A 24,788-nucleotide genomic window follows, 5' to 3' on the forward strand; every position below is an offset into this window, starting at 1 on the left:
AAATGCTTTGTGCTGAAGATGTGTGAATGGTTGAATTACTAAATAGAATTCCAGGCAACTGAAGTATCACAAATATTTGGACTGTTGATTTGCCTCCAATTTTTATGTTTTTCTCTATGTATTTTTATTCCCATCAGGAAAGAAGTGCTTCACTAACTGTAATTCAAATAATAACTGTAGTGGAGAGGCACTATAGCAGAGATGCTGGACAAGTCCAATAGTGTCTGCAATACACAATTTAACATCTGACAAAAATGTCAGGTGTATTCATATTAATGAAAGCCCTGCCTACTAATCTACTTCTTGAGGTCTTGACCTTGCAAACTGTAGCTATTTATGTGAAGAACTCCAAGAAGTGTTTCCATTGATTGTTCTCAGCACCAGGTGAGAATCACAGGAATTTAATCCTGCCTACATGTGTAACTTCCCAGGGACTGAGTTAGCCCTGTTTATATAGATCAACACTACAATCTTAATGTCTTTTCTTCCGCAATAAACTTCTAAGGAGTGAAAGTAATGATATAATGCAGAGAAATTATTAGTTCTATAATGTACTTAATGAACTGTTTTGCAGTACTCCCTCAAATTTACCTCAGCCTACCCAAACAAATGTAGAGATGGAAATGTGTATACAGCAACTTTACCAGTGTCAACAAAGAAACATAAATGTCTTGATAGGAAGTCTACACATCTGGTACTAGGTTTAGAAAAGTGCCATGTTTAACATGCCTTTTTCCATCCCTACTTATGTGGACAATTTTAAATGGTACTTTTCTGTTTTTTGCTGCCTTGACCAGCTATTTTTCTCTGGGTTTCTTTTAATTTCTCAGTTCTAGATTTAAAGGAAAAAACCAAAAACATATTTTAATGTTTGTGATGGGTGTCTTTTTGTATATGTATGTGTGTTATGGCAAGAATCTGATTTACACATTGTTCTCTTGGAAATATGCTGTATTGGGAACTTGCTTGTAATTCCTTGGATCATGTAATTCTTATGAAATTTTTACAGAATGCACAGCTAAGCACTTTCTACCACACTACTTTCATATGAGAAGATCCTGCCGGGATCTTACAGTTGTAGGTGCAGTGTTTTTTGCACCACATTCCTCAAAACCGGGTTAGAGGAAAATTTCTCTAAACATTTTATAACCAGTAGTGTTAACTACCATCATGCTTGCTCTTAATCAAGACCTAATAATTAGCTCCATACAGCAAGAGTATGCATATGGCTTTATGAAATACAGTCATCAATTAGTATGCTTGTATGAAATACAAAAATTAATGTAAGAAAGAAAAAATCACAATCCACCTTAAACAATATTTAAACTGATGGAAAAGGGTGTGATTTTTGCCATCTTGGATTAAAAATTTGTTTAAAGTTTAGTCAAGTCTCAAGTTGTTAAATGATTTACCACAAGATAATAGGAAAGCTCTTACATTATCAAGGAAATGCCATTTCCACAGAGGTTCAAGCAGTTCACAGTCCTTAAGCAGGGTGACAAAACTTCTTTCTAAATGGCTTCATGACTGAGAATTCTAGAGGGAAGGGGGAGAAGAGATTTGAATGTAAAGGAACACACCAGAAGACTGGATATAAAAGGGAATCTACATTCTTCATCTTTGAAATGATGTGCACTGTGTTGTACTCTCACAGCAACTGAGTTTTTAATCTCATGGCTCTCAGCTTTGATATTTGGATAATAAAAGATTATTACTGTCTCATATTTTAATCAAAACATAGTTAGAGAAATTATTTTATTTTAGTCCTGGTTATGTGCCTTTCTGATCTTTGTATTTGCATTGTTTGTATTTAGAATTAGTAAAAACATACTCTTCTTTTTTTGCTTTTCACTTGTTTGTATTGAAGTAGTTTGTCAGGACAACTGACAAACAGCAACATATTCTACCCCTTTTGTCATGGGTTTGGCTGGAATAGGGTTAATTTTCACAAGAAGCAAGGAGGGGACATATCTGAGATGGCTGACCCAAACTGGCCAAATAAACATGTATTTGATACCCTGTCACATCATGCTCGGTTTAGAGTGGGGGAGCTGGCCAGGGGGAAGTGAATCGCTGCTCATGAGCGCACGGGGCATCGGGTGATGAGAGAATTGCCATATGTATTCCTCTGTTTTGTATATTCTTCTTATCAGTATTATTGTTGTTACTGTTCACTTCCTTTGCTGTTCTGTTCAGCTGTCCTTATCCCGACCCATGAGTTTTGCCTTTTTCTTCCCATTCTCCTCCCCACCCCACCGGGGCGAAGCGATGATAGAGAGGCCACATGATTCTTTGATGCCTGCTGGGGCTAAACCAGCACAGTCTTTTTTGGCACGCAATGGGTGGCACAAAATGTTGAGGTAACAGCAGGGTTGACCAGAATATGTTAAAACAGCTTTGTCATATTTTGTTGTATGCATTTATTATATAAGTTAAGTAACCACTGGTCAACTAACCCAGGACGCCTTTAGAAGCCACAGTCCTCTTTTAGTGGACATCACCCAAATACACTTCTCTAGGGTGTACAGGGTGTAATAGGATGCAGCTCCAATTCACTTCCTGCAGCATTCTAGGCATTAGTATTAGGGAGAGCTGCACACAAGAATCATAGAGCTATAGCATCATTGAATAATTCAGATTATAAGTGACTTCAGAAAGTTACCTGGTCCAACCCTTTGTTCAAAGCAGGTCCACCCATGTCAGGTGCTCAGGGCCTTGCCTAGGTGAGTTTTGGGTGTCTGCAAGGACAGATATTCCACGGTCTATCTGGGCCTCTGTTCCTAGCCTTGACCGCCCTCATGTTGAAAAGATTATTCCTCATCTCTGTTTGGAATTTCATGTGCTCCAAGTTGTGTCCATTGCCTCTTGTCCTATCACTGTGCACCTCTGAAAAGAGTCTGGCTTTGTCTTCTCTATCAGGTAAAAAGATTAGATATTAAGACTAGGAAGATTAGGCACCATTAGCTAACTGAAGACAACAATAATCTTTCACCATGGCCTTTTCAAAATTGAATAAATCCAGTTCTTTTAGCCTCTTTTTGGATCTCATGTCCTCCAGCCTCCTGACCAATGTGGTGGTCATCTTCTGCATTTGTTACAATTTGTCACTGTTTTTCTTGTATTGGGAATACAAAACCAGGTTGCAGTGCTCCAAATGAGGTCTCACAAGTAAGAGGATAATCACTTCGCTCAATCCGATGACTATACCTATTAAGTGTGGCCCAAGATGTGGATGGCTTTCTTCACTACAAAGGCAAACTGTAGTCATATGTTAAGCTTGTTTTCCACCTTTCTGCAGAGCTGCTCCTTCCCAATTGGAGCCCAGCCTGTATTGTTACTTGGGATTATTCCACCACATGTTGAGGACTTTATGTTACAATTTGTTGAACTTTCATAAAATTCCTGTTGGCCTATTCCTCCATCTTGTTCAGATCTCTCTGAAAAACAGCCCACCCTCCAGCTTACTGACTGCTTCCCACATTTTCTTGTCATCTGCAGTCTTGTGGGGAGTGTACTTTATTCCATTCTTCAGGTTGTTAATAGACACATAAAGTGATGTTGGCCCCAGTATGGACCCCTGAGTGATACCATTAACAACCACCTGCCAGCTGGACTTTGTTTCACTAACCACCACCCCTCTAGGTTGATGGTTCAGATAACTTTCCAGCCACGTAATCATCCACCAATCCAGACCATATCTCATCAGTTTGATCACAAGGATACTATAGGAGAACATGAAGATGATCTTGGTAAGCAGGTAAACAACATCCATTACTTTTCCCCTCATCCACAGAGACAGTCATCTCTTCAGAAAAGACAATCTAGTGGTCAGGCATGATTTGGCCTTGATATATCAAAGCTGGCTGTCCCCAGTTATCTTCTTGCCTTTCGTGTGTTTGTAAATGGCTTTGAAAAGCCATTATGGTTCATAATCTTCCCAAAGACTGAGGTTAACCTGAGCAGTCTGTGAGTTACCAGATGCTCCTTTTCCCCTTTTTGAAGGGGATATGATCTTTGACTTCTTGCACTCATCAGGAATGCCCCCAAACCTCTGTGATCATTCAAAGCTGATAATAATTTATCTTACGGTTATATCAACCAGATATCTCAGCACCCCTGGATGACCCTTGGATGGAAGTATCTGGTCCCATGGACTTTTCTATGTTCAACATGATTAAGTGTACCATTCCCCTACCATGTTCCAGTCCTCACAGAGTGTTCTGGTAGGCTCAGTGATCTGAGAGGTCACACTGAAAATCAAGTTGCTAAAAGAACCAAAAAAGACACCGAGTCCATCAACATTTTCTCTATCTGGTGTTGCTAGGTGACCTGTGTCATTCACCAGTGGTCCCACATTTTCCCCAGCTTTTCTTCTGCTGCCTGGACACTCACATAACACTTGTTGCTCCTCACGTTTATGACTAGCTTCAACTCCAACTGAGTTTTGAGATTCCCAAAATCATGCTTGCAAGCTCAGATAATGTTTTTGTGTTTCTTCTCGGAAGCCCTTTCCAGTTCCACCTTATATGTACCTCTATTCCATATTTATGCTTAGTCAGGAGATCTTTGTTCATCTATGCTGGCCTTCTGCCACACCTCCCTCATATCAGAACAGACCATTTGAGTTCGAAGGAAGTTATCCTTGAAGATCATCTAATTCTCTTGGATCACTTTGCCCTCCAAGGCAGTCTCCCACAATACCCTGTCAAGCATATCCTTGAACAAGCCAAAATATGCTTCCTTGAAGCCTAGGGCTGTCATTCTTGTAGTTGTCTTACTTCTCTCAGGATCCTAAACTCCACAAACTCATGCTTGCTTCAGTGAGGGATGCACTCAGCTTCCATTTCCCTGCTCAATTAATCCTTGTTTGTAAGAAACAAGTCCAAATTAATATCTCTTCTGGTTAGATCAATCAGCTGTGCCATGAAATTGTTACCAACAGAGTCTAGAACTAGCTTGCTTCTGTGAGTATTATTGCCAGAAGATGTCAGGATGGTTAAAGTTTATGAAGTACCAGGCTCTGTGAACATGGGGTTTTCTCCAATTTCTTAAAAATGACTTTGTCTACTTTCTCTTCTTGATTACTCATAAGTTTTTTACTGGCTCATCACCCAATTCAAGACAGCATTGCACGTATCTGGGTTCTTCCTTAGTATGGAGTGCAACTGCTCCCTTGTCTCAATATCTAGAAGCAGAAAGGAAAGATCTATGCTGTGCTCAGGACACTGGGGAGACTGCCAACTGTTTCAAGATATTTTTAAACAACTGTCTTTAACTTGCTGATCCCAAAAAACTTCAGCTTTTGTCTGTTTTTCTCTTGCAAATGTTCTACCACTCTATTTCTGTATCTGTTGAGAAAACATTAATCACGATTGCAATACAAGCCCACATTCAACACTGGATCACCTTGAATTTTTTTAAGTGATCACACAGTGCCTCTTCAAAATACTTTTTGGAGAGCCATTCTGACTTCTTTTTTTAACATATTCTTATCAGCCTATATATTTCAGTCCCCTAAATGCTCTCTAAGTGTATTAGTCTACTGAACTGGAATTGATTTATGGCATGCTGTGAAGACATCACTGCAAGTAAGGGGCAAGCATTTGTTCCTATAACACATGGACATTTACAAAATCACCCACTTTTAGCAAAAAATCACTCTTTTCCTTTCATACTAAGGCTCTAAGAAACACGATGCTCCTGGAGAAAAGAAAGCTGAAGGGTGACCTCAGTCCAGTCTACAATTTCCTCAAGCGGGGCAGCAGAGGAGGAGGTGTTGATCTCTCTCTGGGGACCAGCAGTAGGACACAAGGAAATGGAATGAAGCTGTGTCAGGGGAAGTTCAGATGGGACATGAGGAAAAGGCTCTTCACTGAGAGGGTGGTCGGTCACTGGAACAGGCTCCCTAGGGAAGTGGTCATGACATCAAGCCTGTGAGAGTTTAGGGAGCGTCTGGACGATGCATTTAGTCGTATGGTTTATGTTTAGGTAGTCCTGTGAGGAGCAGGGAGTTGGACTTAATGATTCTTATAATGCCCTTCCAACCTGAGATATTCTACATTTTTATTTTTTTAAGGTTATTAGTGTAATTATAACCTAAATACAAGGTTTTTTAAGGTTAAAAAACCTTAGGATTTTTTTGTACACATTTATTGTGTAAGTTCAGGATATATTCAGATTCAATTCAGATTTTTTCATGCAACTTTTTGTAATAATTTTATTGGTAAAATTTCAGAATTCTTCTTCAAATGAAAATGTAAAAAACACAATAGTGATAAGTAGTTATATTCTCTAGAATAGCCTAGAACTCAGGTGAGATATAAGTTTTGGACACCTCCACAGACCTTCCAAAGTCATGTGGCATGACCTGCCTGCTTTGCAGGCAAGGGAGCAGCTGACAGAACAAAATTTCTGGAGGGGCACAGGGGTGTTAGGAAATCACATATAAGATCGCCCTTCAAAACCTAGTCTGTACTTTCTCCACTCTGTGCACATAAATCCTAGAAAGGGTGATTCTTCTCTCAGGTATTGGCTTCTGGGTTACTGCCTAAGTCTTCAACAGTACCATCATCATTTTTCACCTCTGTATCTAACCCAAACTTACAAAACATTTCTTTTCTGTTCAGTACTTAGGACAGGAAAAAGTACCTGTTAAGAATTCTGTACACTTAGTTTTGAGAAGCCTATCCTATCCTGCTTTAAGAAGATGTCACATAAGCATAAAATAAAAATCACTAACAAATATGATCTAAAAGCCACTAGTTCATTGATATCCTCTATAAGAGAACCTACATAGCCTAACACAGGATTCATCATCTTTTGCCACTGAATAGTTTACAGAAGAGGACTGTTTTCTGCTGATACCATTTAAATCTCGTAAGTAAATGAAAAAAAAAATTCCTTTCTAACATTCATAACTGACTTCTATGTTATTGTTCCCTAAATTGGTGTGTGGCTACCCTTCCTACATTTTTGGAAACACTGTGTAGCAGTTGTTTTTGTCACCTCTGGCAGCAGAATTACTAGAAGCTATTTAAATTTGCAAAAGGCATCCTTAGCATCCAGAGTAAACTCATGATCTTCATCTGTTTCCACTTTTTCTGCCTCTTTAGTTTTCTCTCTAATACTTTCTCATCGTTCAGTCATGATATCACCTCTTACTATTTCCTGCAGTTGAAGACACACACTGGAGCACACAAAATAATAATAGGGGAAAAACAATCCTTATTTTAATATAGTTAATTTTTAACACTATTTTTAATGTGGCTTGTTTTTTCTTTTCCTTCAGGTAGTGTTTTGTTTTTTATAATTGTCTTTTAATCCAAGAAGTAATACAGTAACAATAGCTTGTGGACATGGAGTTTCCCAGTCTTTCATATTTCATAGAGAACATTAAAAATGGAGAAAAATACTCCTGTGGCACATCTCTATTCAGGCACCATTGTTAAACATTGCATTTATGCCAATGTGCTGTAGCTTGTCAATCTGAGAAAAACAGTGATACTGTTGAAAAATATCAGGGGCACATTGTCTTATTTCCTTCTTTTCCTCCCACTACTTTGATGACTGAACAGTTCAAAGACCACAGGCCACTGTAGAACAAGCACAACCGAACAGAAAGTGACATAACCTGTGCCCATGTAATTCTTATTCAAACAATTTAATACCTAGCCATTGGACTTCTATTGTAATGCTCAGTCAGAGGGTGAAGAGCACCATAATTGGCTCAAACTCATACTAAAGTAGATAGATTGATTGCTTCAGATCAAATAAGAAATATATATTGTCCTGCTGTCCCAAAATTATCACCCATGTCTACAGTAGCAATCATGCGGTTCTCTGGCCCAGCTTTGTATGCATGAGAAACATAGATAGTTGATATGGACAGTACTTAGGGAAAAACTGGAGCTCTCAGTAATTACAACTAGTGTGAACAGACATCTTCTGAATTTCCTCTGATAAGGTATTAGGATCGGTATTTGTTAATTGAGAATATAGCTGCAATTGTCATCTCAGAACACTGATAGAAAACAACTTATGAGTGCTGTAATATCAGGATATTGGTTGTATAGGAATGGCAAAATAGTTTACATGAGTGAAAGATAACCTTAAATTTTAAAGAGAAGACAAAGACAGATATGGCAAATGTATAACTGCACCTGAAAGTATGCTAGTTTTTTCTGTGAACTGAAGACTTACAGATGATATAAGTGTCAAAGGAAGAGTCTGGGTTGAGAAGACCATAGCTTAAGCCTTAAATGAATTCTTTGCTTTGGGATTCACTATGGAAATGACAATTTCTAAAATAGGATTTATCTTTATGGTCCTGTGGTTATCTTTTAAAGTATCAAAAAATGTATTGAGAACAAATTTGTAAAATGAAGTGTGAAATGTTTCAATGACTAGATGCTGTTCATTCAAAAGTTCCAAGAAGCTCAGGTATGATCACAGAATCACAGAATCACAGAATGGTAGGGGTTGGAAGGGACCTCTGTGGGTCATCTAGTCCAACCCCCCTGCCGAAGCAGGGTCACCTACAGTAGGCTGCACAGGATCTTGTCCAGGCGGGTCTTGAATATCTCCAGAGAAGGAGACTCCACAACCTCCCTGGGCAGCCTGTTCCAGTGCTCCGTCACCCTCAGAGGGAAGAAGTTCTTCCTCATGTTCAGACGGAACTTCTTGTGCCTCAGTTTGTGCCCATTGCCCCTTGTCCTGTCACTGGGCACCACTGAAAAGAGCTTGGCCCCATCCTCCTGACACCCACCCTTCAGATATTTGTAGGCATTTATAAGGTCCCCTCGCAGCCTTCTCTTCTTCAGGCTGAACAAGCCCAGTTCCCTCAACCTCTCCTCGTAGGAGAGATGCTCCAGTCCCCTCACCATCCTTGTAGCCCTCCGCTGGACTCTCTCCAGTAGCTCTTCATCTTTCTTGAAGTGGGGAGCCCAGAACTGGACACAGTACTCCAGATGAGGCCTCACCAGGGCAGTGTAGAGGGGAAGGAGAACCTCCCTTGGCCTGCGGGCCACACTCTTCTTGATGCACCCCAGGATCCCATTGGCTTTCTTGGCAGCCAGGGCACACTTGCTGGCTCATGGTTAACCTGTCGTCCACCAGGACACCCAGGTCCCTCTCCGCAGAGCTGCTCTCCAGCAGGTCCACCCCAAGCCTGTACTGGTGCATGAGGTTGTTCCTCCCCAGGTGCAGGACCCTGCACTTGCCCTTGTTGAACCTCATCAGGTTCCTCTCTGCCCAGATTTGCAGCCTATCCAGGTCACGCTGAATGGCAGCACAGCCTTCTGGTGTATCTACCACACCTCCCAGTTTGGTGTCGTCAGCAAACTTGCTGAGGGTACATTCTAACTCTTCATCCAGGTCGTTGATGAAGAAGTTGAACAAGACTGGGCCCAGTACTGACCCCTGAGGGACACCACTTGTCACCAACCTCCAACTAGACTCGGCGCCACTGATGACAACCCTCTGAGTTCTGCCATTCAGCCAGTTCTCTATCCACTTCACCGACCACTCATCCAGCCCACACTTCCTGAGCTTCCCTAGGAGGATATCATGGGAGACTGTGTCGAAAGCCTTGCTGAAGTCAAGGTAGACAACATCCACGGCTCTCCCTTCGTCTACCCAGCCAGTCATGTCATTGTAGAAAGCTATCAGATTGGTCAGGCATGATTTCCCCTTGGTGAATCCATGCTGACTACTCCTGATAACCTTCTTTTCTTCCACTTGCTTCATGATGGCCTCCAGGATAAGCTGCTCCATCACCTTACCTGGGATGGAGGTGAGGCTGCCCGGCCTGTAGTTCCCTGGGTCCTCCTTCTTGCCCTTTTTGAAGATTGGAGTGACAGTGATACTATGGACATATTGACTTGCTGTATGAAGCGTCACTTACTGTTGTCTCAGTGCCAGAAAGACAGAAGAAAACAAGTATTTGATAATTAAATACTTATTTATCAAAAAATATCTTTTTAGGACAACCTAGGAAACTGCAGACTTTGATCTCCATGGTGTGACAATTAATAGAAAAAAGAAAAGAGTAAGGAGGCACAGGTTAATTATATATTGGGGAATGGTGGGTGTGGCTTTTTTATAAAGAATGTTAATAGCTATTACACAAGAAGTTTATTCATTCTTTAATTCAGTGTAAAAGATACATACATCAGGATTAATTTGCATAAACTTGGCCATCTGGTGCGCTTTTGGGTATGGTAAGACATTCTGCTTAGGCTCTGGCTGCCTCTCTGGGCTGCTCACAAGTCCTGTCTCATACCTACTAGCCCTCCTAAGCCTATACAGTTGTCTGGGATACCCTAGGGTATCTCTAATCACCTTGGTTGCATTTATACAGCTGGATCCAGCCCTTACTGCTCAGGGGAACTTAAAGTGAAATAAGACAGACATTCACTGTAAGGTAGGGAAGGCAGAGTAGCACAATCCATTCCCTTCAAAACATTATTTTGCCTTATTGACACCATATGATCCCACATCATTTTTCAAACGAGCAACTAGCTGCTTTTCAAGAGACATTTTTTAGGATTGATTAGTGCCATTGTACCCGCTTTTATCTCCAGGAATGTTACAGTGACACAAGGTAAAGCAAGGATGATTTAGAAGAGGAGGAGCATAAAACCTTAGTCACAAATCCTGTGAATGTTATTTGATCCACCTGATGGCCAAGCAAAGAAGTCTACGAACATTATTTTTACAGATATGGAGACTGATGATCAAAAAGTTGATTGCGAATCACCCTCTCTTGAAAGCTGTATTCATTCTATCTTTAAAAATTGGGATATTAAAAATATTGTTTACACCATATTTTAAAGACAAAATGGAAACCGTATATTCATGTGACAAAAAAGCAGAGGATATTTATTGACTCTTAGCCCTTTCAATATTACAACAGGTCACATCTCAGAAGTGTTAGACATACCACTGAATCATTTCACAACAGCAATACACCCTTGAGCTTTCAAACAGATCTTCACATCTTTACACCACTGTATTTTCTTCTTCTAATTTGGTGAAACTGACTAACTCCTATTAAATAAAATTAAAATCTAACTTTTTCTTAGGGAAACATTTAGTAGTTGCTAATTGCTTATTCTAGAAACTGTCAGGTTTCAAGCATAATACGCACTCCCATGTGTTAGTGACAGCCATTAATTACAACTTTCCTTTTTACTTGGTCAAAGATGAGGAAATTAAATCCAAAGGAGACCGAGTACTTTATTCTCCAGTTGTATACATTACATAATCATTTGCAACTGTGCAAGATTAAAGGAACTTCTGGTGGTCTTTTAAATTCATTTTGCTGTCATCTTGCTCTTGTGTATGTGAATACAAAAGAGACTCAGCCCTCAGCATCCTTGTGTTTTCGTCTCCCTTCTGCTGTTCTAATTTCCTTTTCCATTTTTTTAGTAATGTGCAGAATTTGAAAGGGATCTGTGAAAATTTTACTTTTTTTCTTAACAGAGCTAGTCTGATGACAATGAAAACAACCCCACATGCAAGCTAATGGAACAATATCAGTGATAATTTCTTCAGGTGTGGAGTGTCTGACCTCAGGAGCCAGACATATATTGCTGCAGCATTATTAGCAGTCACTCAGGCCTCCAGGTGGAATTCAGGAGGCAGGAATGGCCACGCATTTCAATCTGTGTAGTTAACCTGCTTAGATTAGAATCTATTATTTATGGTGATTATCAGCCACTGCAGCTCTTGTAAATGTCAGTAGGTCAGTGCTTTGATAATAATTAAGGTATTCATTATAGGATAAAAATGGAGGTCAGCTTCACTTTCCTCTTTTGAAACAGAATCGAACAGAAGGATTTGCAAGACTGAAGACATTATTGCCAGAAAGGAATGACATAGACTTTTTTTCGTGTTCTTTATTCTGAAGCTGTGTTTTCACAGCCTTCTATTTCATCGTAGCAGTAAAACTAAAAGGTCCCTAAAGCCTTCTTTTAAGGAGTTCATTAGAAAACCGTTAGTGAAGTTTTGTGTATTTTTATTACTGCTGCACTCCAGAATGAGATGCACAATACCTACAGGAGTCTGAAATATTGGAGAAAATTGTACATGCAAAGCATATAAGCTTTGTACAGTTTGCTGTCTTTTTTTTATTGCATTGCATGATAAAGCCCCCTGTTGTTTGAGTGTATACACTACTTTATTCTTTAATAATGCAACTTAAATGTCATGGATGTCTTACAAAGCTTGTGTTTATAAAATTTATTAGACAGAGATATGCTAAATGACTCCTAGGGGACTTGGATATTGCTGAACATTGGAAACCCAATGAAACATAGGTAGGACTAGCAGATTTCCTGCTATTTACCCACTGAACTAAATCGGCCTGAAGATGTACCATATTTAGAGATTGAAGAGAAAGGGAAATGTTTGCTTTTACTGCATAAAATGCCTGTTATGAATTAAAGATTTTCATAAAGTTTTTAGCCAATGTTTTAATGGAATTTCATTTAATTTAATTTTAGCCAGTGCCAGTGTCCATCAGTCATTCTATCTAGCCATCAAAAGATACCCAGCATATAGGTCAGAGTAGTATTAAAACCTACCAGTACAGAACACTAATATATATTAAAGTCATGAAAGAATAACAAAAGTAAGAAAAAATTGTTTCATGTACCTATGTTTAATTTTTTTCTCTGTTCTCTGATATAAGGATTATACTGGTTTACAGGAGTTAAGTGTATTAATTTGGACAAAATTTGTGAGAGTGAGAGCCACAGCTCAGATTATCCCATATGCAAAAAATTATATAATTCGCCCCATCTATCCACGACAGCCTTCCTAGACTAATAGTGATCTGGAAGTGTGGAAAATGTATGCTAACTATTTGCATTTCCTCACAAACCCGCAGAAATGGACTGGAGACTGAATAGAGAAGAATGGGGAATGAACAAAATAACAGCAAGCTCTCCACAGAATTCCCTTGCACATAACTCTGTGAAGTTGCTGGTACTGGTCAAGGTCCTTTGCCAGAATCAAATTATTCCAATTTTAGAAAACCATTTATTTCATGGGATGTGAAATAGTCTCACGCATCTGTGTCACACATCAATGTCTCTTTAAAGACTGGATATAGGCACTCGGTTACTATCTGGGCATGAAACACACTCTGTGTAAAGGCAAGGACTTACTGATTGTACAACAGCCTCTAAAAAAAGAAGTCATTCAAGAAATTTGTGAGAAATTAAGACAAATGTATTTTATTTTTATTTGATTTCTGAAACTTTAATAATTCTTTTGGATAAAATTCCTACTTTAGCCCCATTCTAAAACTCAGAAAATATGAAACCCAACATATTTCGTAAGCAGATTGCTTTAGGAAAGAGTTACAATTTAGGGGGTAGGGGGGTGGAAAAAAAAGAGATAATCTGGTATATTCCTTTATTTGAAAAAGTGGCCAGAAAATGTAGATAGAAACTGTAGAGGAACGGAGGAAGGAAGGAAGGAAGGAAGGAAGGAAGGAAGGAAGGAAGGAAGGAAGGAAGGAAGGAAGGAAGGAAGGAAGGAAGGAAGGAAGGAAGGAAGGAAGGAAGGAAGGAAGGAAGGAAGGAAGGAAGGAAGGAAGGAAGGAAGGCAAGAAAAAAGGTGTGTGTTTCACCATTACAAACCTTAATTAAAATGCAGTCCACAGAAATGTTTGAATAATATAAGCAATGAAATGTCTGTGCACAGGTCAGAGTGTCCAAAATGTTTGTAATGATTTATCAAGTTGATGTTGTGGTTGTGTTTCCTGGTAATGCTATGTGACTTCTAAATAAATTCTCCACCGATTCTGATTTGCCATTACCAGAAAATGCTGATTCACTGTCAGTGTAGCATCAGACTCTCAGAATGAGTCTGATTCTTTCCCAAAACTTTCTACCCCATTACATTCTCTTTCCATTTCACTTTTACTGTTTTCGAACCAGGTTAGTTTCCTAAAGGAAGAGTCAGAATAGAAGACAAAATATTATGCAGCTTACATACTGATTTTATGTTTATTAGTCTTGCTTGACTTTGGCTAGAAACTCTCTGAATTGTCCATATTGGCTTCAATTATTCCCAGACTTTTAAAGTAACACAAACGCTATGGACTAATTAAAGAGGAAAATAAATTCTAAAGGAGAATTTGCCAAGCTTCTTTTCAAACACTCTCCTTGTACTTTATCCTTTCTTCTCCTCCATGATATTAATTTCCACAAAGTTAAAAGAAGCAAGTGGAAGGTTTTCTCTCTGTTCATAGCAGTCCCTGAAGACTCTTTCTGGTTGTTCTCCATGTCACAAAACTACAAGAGTAGATTACTGTTTGTGTTTTTTTTGCATAGCAACACAGTTCCCACCTGGAGAGTGGGATACAGAACTAAATTTTCCATTCAGTTTTACCTATATTTAGGGTTCATGCAAAAGAATCTGAATAAACTTATAAACCTTCAAAAATTCATCTAGATTCAGATCCCAGCTTTTGATTTTCACAGAATTACTGAGGATGGCAGGGACCTCTGAAAATCATCTAGTCAATCACTTGCTCAAGCAGAGTCAGCTACAGCAAGTTTCTCAGAGCATGTCCAGTCACATCTTGAATATGTCCAAGACTGGACACTCCACACACACTTTGGGAAAGCAGGTTCAGTGTTCAGCCTCCCTCACAGTACAAGTTATTTCTTCTGAATAAATGGAATTTCCTGTATTTCACTTTGTGCTCGTTCCTCTTTTCCTGTTACTAGATACCACCAAGAGTCTGGCTCCACCTTCACCCCCTCCCATTAAGTATTTGTACAGATCCTCCCTGAGCCTTCTCTTTTACAGTCTACGGTCACAACTTTCTCAGTCTCTCCACGTAGGTCAGATGCTCCAGTCCCTTAATCATCTTCACAGTCCTTCACTGAACTCGTTCCAGTATGTATATCTCTCTTGTACACCAGAGTCCAGCACTGGACAGTATTCCAGATATACCTCACCTGTGCTGAGTCAAGGAGAAGATTCACCTCCCTTGACATGTTAGCAATGCTATGCCTAGCAGATCCCAGGAGACTGGAGGCATTCTTTTGTTATTTTCTATGACCTGTTTGGTCCCCTTCCCTAAGCTGTCTTTAGAGTTTTTGCCCAGACACTCCCCCCGTTCTGTTGTTTCACTTCCCTGTACCCACCTTTTTCCTCTGTTGTCTTTCTACTGCAGCACTCCTCCTTGCTTTTGTACTTCTGTGAAGTGTAACACGGAACACCCAGTGCAAGGAGACATGGACAAAGTATACTTTTCTGTTGATTCTGGCTCAGGTATTGTATTTAAGAACTGCACAGTGTTACTCCATCAGCCTTCTCTTCTCCCTGCTCTGCCTGGGCTGGGACCTGGAAAGAGGCCCACATAGAGCTGTATATGACAACCCAATGCAGTGCCTTCAGAAAAGGAATTCTCTGCCAAGCTCAGTCTGCCTCACAACCAAGTTTAAGGACGTGGGAGTCATTATACTTTTAGGTTTACGCCAAAATGAATCAGTCAATTAGTCACAATTTATATGGAGTGGAATTCATGTAAATCTTCCCCAAAGTCACAAAAATAGTGTTGTGTTGCAGTACGCAATGTTCATGAGTAATGTTATAAATATTATCAAATAAGCTAAAAATTATGAGATTTAAAAATAGCACATGTAGAGATTTATTTAGTTTTGTTATTTTTTATTTTCCTTACTATTCCTAAACCTTCATTTTCATGTTTTTTAAATTTACCTCTGAGGACTAGAAACAGGCTATTTTTATTCTGAAATTATGGACTGTGTTATATTCAAGTAACTGTAGTGTCCAGTTTTTCAAAAGGACTCTGAATATCATGAGGTTTGGCAATTTTGCCGCAAGACTTCATCCCTTTGGGCATCCTGAAAGGCTGAAAGCAAAGCATAAAACCATTACCTATTAAATTTCTAGTAGCCCTTATTTCTTTTTCTATATTGTCTCCCTGAACTGCTATTTTGTTGTCCTTAACTTTGACCATGTTACTGTAAGAGTAGAATACTGGCATGCATTTTTCTGTCAATCTCAAAGCTGATCCAACATGAATAAAGGGAATGAAAACAGAATCACACAGAATCACAGAATGGTAGGGTTTGGAAGGGACCTCTGTGGGTCATCTAGTCCAACCCTCCTGCCGAAGCAGGGTCACCTACAGCAGGCTGCACAGGACTGCGTCCAGGCGGGTCTTGAATATCTCCAGAGAAGGAGACTCCACAACCTCCCTGGGCAGCCTGTGCCAGTGCTCCGTCACCCTCAGAGGGAAGAAGTTCTTCCTCATGTTCAGACGGAACTTCCTGTGCCTCAGTTTGTGCCCATTGCCCCTTGTCCTGTCACTGGGCACCACTGAAAAGAGTTTGGCCCCATCCTCCTGACACCCACCCTTCAGATATTTGTAAGCATTTATTAGGTCCCCTCTCAGCCTTCTCTTCTTCAGGCTGAACAAGCCCAGCTCCCTCAGCCTCTCCTCGTAGGGGAGATGTTCCAGTCCCCTCACCATCCTTGTAGCCCTCCGCTGGACTCTCTCCAGTAGCTCTTCATCTTTCTTGAAGTGGGGAGCCCGGAACTGGACAGAGTACTCCAGATGAGGCCTCACCAGGGCAGTGTAGAGGGGAAGGAGAACCTCCCTCGACCTGCTGGCCACACTCTTCTTGATGCATCCCAGGATTCCATTGGCCTTCTTGGCAGCCAGGGCACACTGCTGGCTCATGGTTAACCTGTCGTCCACCAGGACACCCACTAGTTTTTGTTAACCAGCCAGGCTAGCAGCAGGGGAACATTTTAGAAATGTTCAGAAATGTCAGTTGCTTCATTTGATCCTCATTCTAGAAGGAACTGCATATGAAAGTATGAACCTCTAGTGGATAGAATGAGTGATTTGTTGATGCCCTGACTGCACCGGTGTTCCACAAAGTTATTTGGCACCTAATGATCATCTACTTCATGGACAGTTAGATACACAAACACATTTTTTTTATATATTTTTTTCACACTATGCTTGTACCTGCACTGACAAAGCACAAATTCTCAACTACTTTTACAGTTTTTAAGGCAGCTTTTGCTCAAAATGCCATGGCGCTCTCCTGTAACTAATAACAATGACCTTAATGGTTTCAAGGCATTTAACCTCAGATACCTGGAAAAGGTTAAGAAGATTTAACTTTATAAACTTTATAAAATCACTTTTCTGTATGTTTTCAAACCAGTACAGACTCTGACCATGTTATCCTTGTTCCTAGGACTCGTACTGAGCACTGAAGAGGGAAAAAAGGTGAATAAAACAACGCTCCTACAGAAACAAAATAGAAAAGGAAGGTCCTTTTGTCACTTGGCAAATTGAACACTGAAGTGTGGTCGCTGAGTCAAAGTCAGCTCTTGAGAAAAATCAATACCATTTGCTTCCCAGGGTTTTCTCTTCTTTACTAGGGCCTAGTCTCCAATGGCAGCCAAAATCCAAGTCTGTGCTGGCTCTTTACTATGAGGAATACCCAGATGCAAAAGAAAACATTGACATTTCTTCTGTTTAACCTGACAAATCATCATTCAAACTGTGTAGCCAAACAATGAAAATCAGAGAACGACCAGTGAAAGCTTTAGACAGTGCATGATCTCACCTATACAATTAAAATGAAAAACAGACTCCTGTCTCTCTGTTTTTGTTTTTGTTTTTTTTTTTTTTATAACTCTAAAGCAAATATCCTACAAATTTTCTGAGAAATTAGCCTGTAGCTGTTTCATTTAGACTTTGGCCTTTTTAAAGACTTATATTATAGTCTTTTCACCTCTTGCCAACCAAAAACTCCTGGGAAAATCCTAAAAAGGGAAATTCAGAAAAATGTAAAATCCAAGATAAAATAAAAAATATGCAATGTCCTGATTTTAAAGTGTTCTGAGTAATCTATATATATTTAGATTCTCCTTGAAGTAATTTATATCTAAAGCATGCTGTTGACCACAAGATTTTAAAAATAATTCTAAAGCTTCTTGGAGCTATACTTTAGGAATGGTTACTTTCCTATGCAGAAAGATAAAGGAAATAATTTCTGCATAGGCTACTTGAACACTGAGGCTATGCACACTTTAAAAAGATGGGTGTAATATATGTTTGTTTCCCCATTGCACCTCCCACTGCAGAGGAAACAGAAAGTAGAAGGGAAGAAAATCAGCAGAATCAACAATCCAGCCTATAATTCATCAATCATCAGCTCTAAAATGGTACATGAGAACTGGTAATTTGCAGTGGTTTAAAATATCTAGAGCAAGTGAGGTGAGCTGGCACAAGCCAGATTCTCTTTCCTGGCCAATACTGAGTCTGATATGCAATCTGGCCTGCAAGAATAATTGCATAATATATGCACAGGAGAATGTACTTTTGATTCAATCAAGTTCCACATTCTCTCTTTCCCAAAGTTGTACCACTGCAACAATCATATTCGTATTCCATTGTTATTAAAGTTCCCTAGAATTAGTTTAAGAATTTAAAAAAGATGAGAAAAACATAATACATTACTGATTTGAACTGAAGGACATGTCACTCTATTGTTTTTTTATTTTCAAAGTCTCCATTAATACAGACCAAATAGCAGCTGCTATGATGTCACAGAACAGTCTGTATTATTATCAGGAGGCAGCTTATACACTTCCATGAAAATAGAACATTTCTCCAACATCCTATATGTGCTAGTGTGCACAGAGAAAATGCAAAAAGCATGTATTGTATGCTTAAAAAAAGGGGTATTTCCTAGCAAATCTAAAAAGATAGTGTATTTTAAGACCTTACGAACTGATTATGGAGGATCTTCATAAAGATTACAAAAATATAAAAACAGAAAAGAAATCTGTGGACTTGTGCTTAGAGTTGCATCTACTTTTATTTTTTTGTTATTTCCTTGGTGACCTTTTAAAATAACTTGGATTTATTTCTTTCTGCTATATTCACAACTGCCTTTATTCGCAGAGTGGAAAGCAGGAATGTTGGAGACGTAGTGCTTGTGATCAAAAGCTGTGTTCAAATTAATTCCCCTGTATTGCTAACTACGGAGATCAGTTTTGTTTGTAAAACTGAAGAGGATGAATGAGGAAGGAGGTCATGTAGACACATACCAGAAAGTGTCACTAAAGGAGTCATTTCTCCTTGGACTCCTCTACAGTGAGGAAAGAAACCTCAGAACTGCCTGGGAAAAAGCAAACGCTTTGGTATCCAGAATTTCATTTTTATTGGAAAGAATATTTCTAAATTTGTGGGACAAAAAAAAAAAAGAAAAAAGAAAAAAAAGAAGAAAAATAAACTGCTCATATTTAAAAGTGAAGCCTAAATGTCTCTAGTGTAAAATGCAACTGACAAGAACTACAAAGAAAACCTCATGATCTTGTGATTATAATTTTTGAGGGAAGTGGGAAAGGCATGAGTTTAATGCCCAGTTTTTGAGTTATTGGATTTGGTAATACTGAACACTGAGACAAAGAGGAAGATGTTCATTAGAAAAGTATCATGCAATGAGAATGCGTGAAGGAGAAGCACACTTCTTTAGGAAAGGCATAAAGAAAGTAGTATGTCTTTTGTATAGGAGGATAAAATTTAACAGTAGGAATCAGGTTAAATTGATGCATGTTTTCTGCATACACAGGCAACTTACAGGCAGGGAGTTTTCTTTGGATTTAAAGGTACTCTGCTGATTAAAGAATAAATTGTTGGATTTGGAAGTCGTTTACTGATATTCATACAACATCATTATAGGTAAACGATGCCTAACAATCACCTACAACAACAACTGAAACTAATCTTCATAAAATCATTTTGTCCAAGAGTAAAACCATAAATTAGAAGGTCAAGGATAGATGTGAGGATCTGGTTAGCTGTCACAAGAAAGAATAGGTTTATCTCTTACTGAGTATCTGGAATTACTTGCAGCTTTATTCAAGTCCTATTTTGATCAAATGAGCAGTTCTTGTTCTCAGAGGTTCTGCTGTGAAGATGTTTTTTCAGCTGCTAAGATGAATATGACACTTTCAGACCGTGGCAGATCTTACTTATGTCTGTGTAAAAGCAGTTAAAAATAGATTTTCTTACAGGATAAAAAAAATAGAAAAAAGTTTGCTAAAATCCTTTTTGGACTTCTTTAAATTTTCTCCATTCCTTTAAGATGTTTTATGCCACTTCATCTTAGTTTAGATGACAAGACCCTTTTTCTCATCTGTTGCTGTCATTTGGATAAGAGATTAATATTAAGTGTCTCTGGTGTAGACATCTGTGGGGAAGTATTCACCGTAGATCTCCTCTACAGTCAGAGAAGATTACACAAATACCGTCAATGGAGTCTGGCCACAAGTCTTTTTTACTTTAGAATATAAACTTCAAATAAATAAAAATCCCATTTCTTTTCAATCTCTATAAAGAGAGCTGAGGATGGCTATCTCAGAAGTAGACATCTACCTGTTGCCATCTAGAGTCTAATGAGATACATACAGTATTTTTATTAATAATATTTGCAAATATATGTAATAATTGTAAAAACAATTACAATATTAGTTTAGACATTCATTCTCATATCTTCTCTTTTCCTAGCATATTTTAAGTTTTAACTTATTTTGCTCATGAGATTTGTTAAATATTAATACATAGGTTTCATTCACAGCTTCTTATATTATGTTCTTCTATGTGTTTGGAGGTATGCAATGTTGTCTCAGGACAATACTGTAGGAAGAAGGAAATCATGGTTGTTTTTCTGTTCTACAGCAGGACAGTACTACAACAGATTGGATGTGGTGGGAACTGAGACATCCAATAGAAGAACTATTGATTTGTGATAGTACATGGAAGAACTAAGATTCTCCAACAGGCAGGATCTTGAAAGGAGGAGCTGTATGAAGGACAGTGAAAGAGTAATAATTATAGAAATTATACTCCAGAAGGTAGAGGACTGAGTGACCCAGAGAAAGTAGAAGGTGGCAGATTATATTTGTGAAGAGGCTTGGAGACAAACAAGAAGAATTGGAAGTGAATGGCACATGTATGAACAGACAGAAGTTCATTTGAGTATCGTAAGTGATCTGCAACAAAAGAATTAATTTACACTCAGAAAAGTATGTAACTTAATTCATATGTAGTTTTACGTTGCTTTTTTTGTGAGGTCACGTAAAGTGTTGTTGTTAGACAGATGGTTTCATATTTCCATGAAAGACAGTTTCAAAAGTACTTGGAGGGTAGCGTGTTGTTCCTTATTAAAAGAGACATTTCACCTTAAGGGGAGACGTGCTTTTCTTATAAGGTGTCTGTGGGAAATTTTACCAAATATTAGCTAATGTTCAATAAAACCAGGGACTGTAAAAGGAATTACAGATGACAGATATGTACCTTGTAGATCAGCAAATGTAGAGTTGCTGTTGCTCATAACAGGTCATAGGCTGTGCGCAGAACTGACAGCACAAGCATCAAGACCTGTCAGGCTCTGTCAGGACTTCCCTTGGCCCATCTACAAATTAGTTTTAGCTTGTAACAGCAATTATCTCATGACCAGATAGATAACTGTTACGTATGTGGTTTCAGTTTTTCCTTTGCTTTGCACAATGGTGCAGTGTAACAATTTTTGTTACATGTATGTGTATTTCTGACTAAAGGATACTAATGTCAAGTGGTCTTTCTGTGCAGAATGAACTGTCTTTGACCCAGAGCAAAACCCAGCTCTGGTAGATTAAGGAGTAAAGGCACGGGGTGATGTCAAAGGCATTGAAGAACAGGCACAGATTGATACTGGAGGCCCAAGGTTGTAAACAATTCACCAGCAGTCGATTGCTGGTCGTCAAAACCATAAACCCAGGGGCCAGGTCTAAGCAGCTTTACAGATAACAAAGAGAAATAAATACAAATATACAATATGTTTATAACAAATCTTACAAATTAAAGTTGGATGTAAAACTGCTTTACAGACAAGTAACAAAAGAGTAAGGTGTAGAGCAAGTCAGTTGACAGGTCAAAGTGGCTCCCAGCAGATCCTAGAGAGAAGAAAATCACCAACATCAGCACCATACTTCTCCAAGCAAAGATGCTGACAACTAAACACCTCTCCCCTGACTGGAGCCATTGGCCTTACAAGAGTCAATGTAAATTCAGAGAAATGGGTAGACACTTGAAAGTATATACATGTATCATTTTAACTACACACAATTTGAGCTATCTTAGTATCATTGCAGCTGGACTAATAATAGTTCTTTGATCAGACTGTTAATACTTCAGTTAGACTAACAGTAAATGATTAGCTCTGTATATGTATGATGTGTTTCTTTTGGCCATAATATTTTGTGTACAACAAACCGATGGGAATATAGTCAGTTCTGTAACTCGGGTACAGCAAATTGGTACCAGATATTAATCATAATCGTTGTCAGTAGTTCTGCTTTGTAAAACTGTAAATGCCATACAGCCTACAGTGTTATTCATTCAAAAAAAAAAAAAAAAGGTAACATTTGATTTTGAAGTCAATCTCAAATTTTTGTTGATTTCATAATTGTGAATCATTCACTCAGTCATTATTTTAAAACACAGGATATAGCCAGGAAAACCTACATTGAGACAGATATTTTCTAACAGTCTTTAAGACAATATTATTTTAAATTTTAAATTTGTTTTTACAATTAAAGCTGCTTAGAACATATCTATAGTAGTGAGAAAACTTCCATTCCAATGACACTCAGCAAGAAGAAACTTTTATGCTAGGTGGACAAGTTAGTTTAAGAGCAAGATGCAGACAAGGCTTTTTCAATTTCCATGCTCTTGTCATGCCATTATCCCTTTGCAAAAGGTGTGCGATGGAGTATGGCATCGATGAATCTAAAATACAAAATATGGCATAAAAAAGATGACTAGGAAGTAATAATTTGCCTTTTCTCACAATTCAGAATCTAGGGCCCCTCCTCAAATTTCATGTCTCAGTGAGCAATTGAATAGTGGTCCTCCTTCGCACACAACTTTGAAAAAAATATAAAATTTTGCATAATTTCTACAAGCTATTGGATAAATTAATTAGACAAAAATCTGTCAAGGACTCTCAAATTCTAAAATATCTTTTCCGACTTATGAAAGTACTTGTAGTACATGTTACCAGCAGAAGGCACAGGAGTAAACTTTTAAAACAGAGTGACCAAATCATTGTGTATTTGTTCAGTTCTCGCTTTTGGCCTCTGATGCTATCAGATGCAGCTACTCTGCTAAAGAGCTCTTCCATTTAACTCTCCTTATGCTATATTATAGGACAAAGTTTACATTGAGTACAGCTAGGGTTGTTCAGGTGTTCCCCAACACGTGTTTTCCATACACAGATTTGACATAGTTCTGTTATACATAATTTATTGTTATGCTAATTACTGTACCTAATTATTAGTAAAATTTATTATTGCAAATCACCATGGACCAAATTGTCTGAGAAATTATTATTTTAATTATTTATTTTTAATAGACTGGGGTCTGAGATCTGTAGTATTTTGATTTTAAACTTTAATACTTTTTTCACCTCATTGTGTAAAAAAAAATGCTAGTAAGCCTTCAAGCTGTGTTGCATATGTGTTGTCCAGCTTTTGACCCTTCTCACTCATTATAACAAAGTTTGACAGATGGACAGGGGTCTGAAAAGTGTTAAGTATTTAGAAATTTGAAGTAGTTAAATACTTCTGTTAGTATCTCCAATGAAGAGGTCGCTCTGTGAACTCACTCTCTGTCAGACACTTGAGAATTTAAAAGGCAGCAAGAGGTATTCAATTTTTCAAAGGCTGGAAAAGCTTTCATCAGACTTCCTGTTTTATTTACCAGAGAACCCAGCCAAGCAGTAAGAATTCGCAGGAAGTCAGGCTTTATTGGTTCCACTGTTTCTGGAAGGGCTTTTCCTTGCTTCAGCTGAGTCAACCAAACCTGGATAGTCTCTTTTCTACCATTTCCTGCTCACCTGTCTTCAATGGTACAGATTCAAGTTTTCAAGGGTTTTTTTTTTAGTGTGTTTTTTCCCCCCACTTTGTAATTTCAGCATTGCAAGCCTAGTAAAAGCTCCCTTTTCAGTCACTGAAGAAGAAAGCAAAAGAATACTTACCAAGAAAAAGATTTTCTTCTCCCTTTCTGGAAAACAAAGCAAAACAACATATTGCAGCAGCAAGCTACCTAGTTTTGCCGGGCATTGTATTGGTTCTTACTGCCTAGAATATTTCAGTCTCATAGTGAAATTTTAGTCATCATTTTGCAAAGTAATTTGCTTTTTTCTGTTTTTAGTTAAATGATTTTATCAGTGTAGGGCATCTACTATCCTAGATGTCCATGCTCATTCAAGTTGTTCAGATACGTGCTTTTAATGCTACTGGATTATTTTCTGAACAGTATGCTAGGTAAAACCTTTTCATACCTACATGCTATCTTTCTGTTTATTTTTAAAACAAAGTATGTTTTTCCCCAGGTTAGACCAATAGAAACTCTGATAAGGTCAAATACTGTTGCATACACCTTGAGCAGCTGGTTCCTGTGATGTGATGGGAAAATCTCAGAATGATCCGTGTGACTTCCAGGGCTACGAGTCCCTTGATCCTAAGCATCTCCTCCAACTTGGGATGGAAATCTTTCAATTTAATTAGTTATCCTATGGATATTTCTCTATAATCTCTCCTCTGCTAAATCCCTCCTGACATCTGCAAACAAAACCTCACTGCCTTGGAATGAACCAAAACTGATTCCCTGTGACTGATCTCACCAATAAGCTTGTTGTTAACAAAGGCCTTTAGATCTGACAGCGGGT

The sequence above is a fragment of the Opisthocomus hoazin genome, chromosome 8 (genome assembly GCF_030867145.1).
Source record: "Opisthocomus hoazin isolate bOpiHoa1 chromosome 8, bOpiHoa1.hap1, whole genome shotgun sequence".
In the NCBI taxonomy this organism is placed as follows: domain Eukaryota; kingdom Metazoa; phylum Chordata; class Aves; order Opisthocomiformes; family Opisthocomidae; genus Opisthocomus; species Opisthocomus hoazin.